The sequence below is a fragment of the Gigantopelta aegis genome, chromosome 4 (genome assembly GCF_016097555.1).
Source record: "Gigantopelta aegis isolate Gae_Host chromosome 4, Gae_host_genome, whole genome shotgun sequence".
Taxonomy (NCBI): domain Eukaryota; kingdom Metazoa; phylum Mollusca; class Gastropoda; order Neomphalida; family Peltospiridae; genus Gigantopelta; species Gigantopelta aegis.
The window spans coordinates 13,590,002-13,596,001 of NC_054702.1; positions in this window are offsets into that span (position 1 = coordinate 13,590,002).

Genomic DNA, 6,000 nt, shown 5'->3' on the forward strand with positions numbered 1-6,000 from the left:
TCTCTCTCTCTCTCTCTCTCTCTCTCTCTCTCTCCCCATCATTGTTGTATTTTTCTCAATCTTTATTTGGCATTTTCTTTACTTTCTTTATTATAATTTGTGAACTATTAAACACAAGATAAGTTTCCAAGATGTACTGCATCCTTATGTATAACCTTTAGGCTGAGCGAGGAAACTCGGATATCACACACACACACACACACACACACACACACACACACACACACACACACACACACACACACACACATACACACACACAACCTCTGCCCAGGTATAGGTGGATATCATCATGACTATATTAAATGCTAGTACTAGTAATATCTTGGACTTTTTCTTAACTAAATATTTTGTCTTTCCGATTTGAGCACTTGAAGCCTGATTCCCATAAACTCACCGACGACAGTATTGATTATTTATAGGAACGTAGTGGAAGAAGATCTCTAATAACTCGGCGATGGGTTGGGGAAATTGAAATATATGGAAACGTGATATCTGCGGCGATCTTTGATGATCTGCGGCGATCTTTGACGACGTCCGGCAATCTACGACGATCTGAGGCGATCTGAGACGATCTGTAGCGAGCTGCGGTGATTTTTTACGATTTGCGACGATCTGTCATGCTCCGCGGCAATCTGTAGCGATCTTTAACAATTTGCAACGATCTGTGATGATCTCGGACGATCTGTGGTGACCTGGGATGATCTGTGAGATTTTATTTATCTATTATTAATTTCCTTTTAATTTATTGTTTTTGTTTTATTTTATTATTATTTTGTTGTTGTTGTAGTTTGTTTGTTGTTTGGTTTGTTTGGTTGTTTTGTTGGTTTGTTGGGGTTTTTGTTGTTGTTGTTGTTTTGTTTGGGTTTTTTTTTTTTTTTTTTTTTTTTTGGGGGGGGGGGGATCTTCTGATGAAACAGAAACATTTATAACAAAAAATCTGAGTACACTTTACAAATATACGCGTTTGACTTGTTACCGATTTTATGTGAACCACACTTCACATACATGTAGAACGGGCGCCGCACGGGGTCACAAGACATTAAAATGTTGTTGTCGTGTACGTGTCGAGGGCCTGAGTATTGGGTACAGAATGGCGAGATGTCGGCTAATCCCCGTCACTGCAGCTCGTTAACCTACGACCAACAAAGTGGAACGCAGTGCTCCAAAACGGACGTTTAGCACTCGGCGTGGAGCCCCGATCACAAGTCACGCACACCCACCACACACGATCAAGATATACACCTATATCAAAAACCAAGAGGTGGATTAACTCTGAATAATACCCAGTCAGCCATAGCCTTAATGTACAATGATATCGGGTTGTATTATTTGAAGTACTATTGTATTATGTATACATCTGATACAAATCGGTTGGCTGAAGTAAGATAAAAATGATAAAGTCGTATTCTTTGCAAGAATGGAAGATTAGATATAGTCATATTATATGTATCATTTTTTAATGAGTCATTATGTGTATGCTATAAATGAGTGTCGATATTAAATGTAACAATATTGTATAGAAGCAATTCCTTTAGATTTAATTTGGTTTTGTTTAACAACACCACTGGAGCACATTGATTAATGGGCTATTGGATGTCAAACTATTGGTAATTTTGACACGTAGTCATCAGAGGAAACCCGCTGCATTTTCCCTAATGCAGAAAGAGATCATTTATATGCACTTTCCCACAGACAGGAAAACACATACCACGGCCTTTAACAATTCCCTTAGAAGACGTAATTTATGGATATATAAAATGACTTGCTATACTAAACATACGAGATCTTTGAAATGACTGGCGATATTAAATATAAACATACCCTTTAAAATAATGTACAATACTAAATACAAATTTATTATATAAAGAATTAGTATACTAAAAGACATATTCCAATTTAAAGACATACGATTGGCTGTTACCAGGTGATGACCCGATTGTGAAACAAACCATACCATCCAATGATAAAAAAGCAACATCGAAATTGATTGATCTGTGACGTATGGGTTACCCTGAAACTAATTAGTCTGTGATGCGTAAGTTAGCTTCATGCGTAGGGGCTGTAAACAGGTTTTAGTTGAAAAATACGTTTAAAACCTTGTTATTAAGGATATGTAAGGAATAGAATAAATGCCTACTACATTCATGTCCATTAGATACCATTTATCTTACAACTCGTTGTTTCAAGTCGTATCCATCTTGCTTTTACCCTTTAAAGGCATATTGTCACAGACCACTGACCTATTTAATTGTCTAACAAAGTATTACCTAAACAAATATAATTTGATTTGTCCCTAAATGTACTTTATTCAACCATCTTCATAACCACCATTAATGACATTTTGTAAAAAATAATTGAATTATGGCAATGGTCCATAATTCAAAAATTAAAATTGCTGAGAGGGATACTGTTTTAAAGTAGTTTATTATTTGCCCAAAAATATACATTTTATAGGCATACAAACATATTTACACTAAAATAATACATTGTACACATTGCGGGGAATGGTGAGGTCTACAGGATAGACCTATTTAAAGTTATCACAGTCGATAGTAAAATACAGTAATGAAATAAATACATAAATAAAAACATACTCACAAATCAAGGTTGTCTGTTCTATGTGTGGTAGCAGTTATCAAGTATTTACACAGTTTAATTAACTCTCTTGAGTTATCGGTGGACAGTAGTTGTGTTAATTTCAGAGTTGATGGTTTATTATAATAATAATAAGTTTTAATATATTTATCTCTTATAGTATAGTAGAACGGACAAACTAGAACAAAGTGATATTCGTCTTCTAGTACATTCATGTTGCAGAGACAAGGGATGACATGGATTTCACTCCATCATGGTTCAATTAAGGTGATGCAATAGCTAGATTTGGTTTCCAACAATTAATGTAATTTTTATTTATTATCCATTTTTAGAGAAATAAGGTCCTTAAATCTGTGACAGTATGCCTTTAAATACGTTTTAAAACAATTTGTTGTCAGATAAATGGTATCACTCATTCAGTATTCTCTATTTCTCTAGAAGATGTGCCAATATTAAATGTAAGCGTATTCTCTAAACGAATGAACAAGAACAACACGAACAAGTTTATTCAATATTAAGGCCACAGGCCCTAAATACAAAAAAAAAACCCCATCATATATATTTTTTGACGCACGCGAGTGGTTAACTTACAAAACATCATCACTTAGCTTTCTTATTACAGATACCTGATATAAAAACAATGACAAATTGTACAGCAATAGTTCATTTGTAGAAGACATCAGCTTCATAAAAATAATCGAAGGTAGTACATGGGAATATTTATAAAATAATTTAAAAAACTTTTTTCTTAAGTCCGTATACTTTTTACACTCTTTAAATGAACTGATGTTTTAAAATATAAATGTTATATTTAAAATAGCCAGCTATATTAAACATTAACAATGGTTATATTAAAAATAAACGTTTTCTATAAATAAATTGGTGATAGTTAGTTGAAAAAGGAATGGCGACATTGACTATAAATATCTTCTGTAAAAGCTGGAATAGTTCTGGATGAGCAGAAACATTTGCTAAATTATCTACTAAACATCAGAAATAGCAGAAACACGGTTGTTTTCCAACAAAACATCATCCATTACATAAAATTAGTTTGCCAGTTTGGCGAATGGCAGAAATGGTTATATTGCATATAACGTAATCTGCAATTATTGGTGTTATTAAATATAAACGTATTCTCCAAACAATTGCAACATTTTAAATATATATTTTAATATATAAATAAATGTTTTTATATTGGGTTAAATGTCATTATGCGAGAATGAACAAATTTAAATTTTCCTTTCCAACTTTAAGTTTGGTTTGTGTAACTCAAGTTCATTTTAATTAACATTCAATTTACTTCTCTACTATATTTAGTCACTGATGAAATATGTTTTCGTGTGCACAAAATACATTTTTATTTTGTACTACAAATTAACCAGACACGAGTTAATCAAGACTTTTTCAATTTAATGGGTTTCCTCTAAAGACTACTACATTTGTAGTGTGTGTTTGACATCCAATAACTGATGATTTATTAACGAAGTATTCAAGCTGTCTCTTTAAACAAAACAAACTTTAAAACTTCTAACTTGAGACGTGCAGTGTATTAGAAACTACTTTCCAAACAACTTCGGAGGGACAAAAGGCAACAACGCTGTCTGTTAATCCAGTCGTGTGTGCCGGGTCTAACAATAAATGAAAATGTTAATTCATCACGGTGTTTGGTCATCTTAAAGACTGTACACGAATCTCGAGTGCAGTGACAGAATAATACACTGCCGGTTTGTCAGAAGTCTTTAGCTGATCACCGAAGCTTGGCTTCCCAACAAAGCTCCCTGTAGCAGTCGAACGAGCGGCGCTTTGTGAACGACATTGCTAAATGTTCCATCTGGCTTCTGCGTGGCGCCAGGCGACTTTCGCCCGCTCTGAGGGAGATTCCCTAATTATTTCTGAAGCAGTTGGTCCCAAAACCCCGTCGAGAGATAAGATCTGTTTCGTTTTTCTGAATATTGTCGTGGTTCAGTCGGTTGTGATAAACGTACAGTTTAATTTAGATCAAACAGACGTGCCATGGTCGTCTTTCTTTTTGTCTTCTTTGTATGTATATTAATAAAAATTGCTTTATCCTCGATGAACTCCTGATTTTTCCTGATTTTCAGTCCATCATTTCTCTCCATCCTTACTGAATGCCCATCTGTCAACTTGCTGTAGTCCTACTCAGAGGCGGATCTAAGAGAGGGGGGGGGGGGGGACAGGGCCCCGGCCACCCTAAATTTTGCGCCAACTATAATTTGATTATATATATATATATATATATATTAATTTTCATTTTTTTTATGACCCCCTACAAACCTCCTCCAAACTTCTCTTGGCATCCCCCCCCCCATAATGGATTCTCTGGATCCGCCACTGTTACTATTACCCTGTCATTGTCTCTATGGCCGTGGAAATAATGTCTTTTTGTCGGTGATATCATTTCAACGGTCTTAAAATCACATGTTCCACATTTTACCACTATAAAGATAGTCTGTCTGGTAGAGTATTTTTTAATCAACAACACTGTAATAAATTTAAACGAGGTTATTATTCTGAATCTGTCACGCTCATTGGCATACCAGTGGTGGGTTTTTTAATTGTTATTTTGCATGGCTTACTACACGGGTGTTGTGTGCAGACTTGCGTCACAGTCAACAATTTCAGCCCCAAGTTCAACCTGCAAACGTTTTGCTAACGTTCGCGAACTATTTGATTGATTCCCGACATTGCCATTTGGTTTACCGTGAAGCGCATAAACCACTCTAGCGGACATTTTTCTGTTCGGTCTGGCCGATGTCAAAATAAAGGAAAGGAATGTGACACCTCTATTTAATTTGTACAGTAGGTACCAGACATAGTACAATGAAAGGAATGTGACACCTCCATGTTTTTAAAAATTAACAACGTGTACAGTACCAGACATAGTACAATGATGACCTTTGGTCTAGTAAATTGGAAAGCAAAACCACTTCCGCCTCGCAGGCTATTCTTTTTTTCTGATCAAGAGGTAGTTATTTACACCAAGACATACCAAAAGACGTTAATAAAAGATGGTGGCTACCTAGTCTTTTGTGTCTAATACAATCATGGTCATGGCTTTGATGAAATAATAAATCCATTATTGCAACATAAACTACCATTGCTAGTTTTTCGTGCTTATATCCAGTTACGGTTCAAGCACGCTGTCCTGAGCAAACACCTCAGCTATCTGGTTTATATGTCCAGGACAACCTTACACTAAACCACCGAGGCCGGGTTGCCGGTCAGCAGCAAGGTAACTATAATGTACTTTTCCAAGGTAGTACACAAGATACCACTGTCTCTGATATACAGATATATCAGTTTTCTTAGGCTGGTTCAAAAGAAAGATATAACAAAAAGAATAACTATAATATAAAAAGCTGCCAACAGCCGTATAACAAT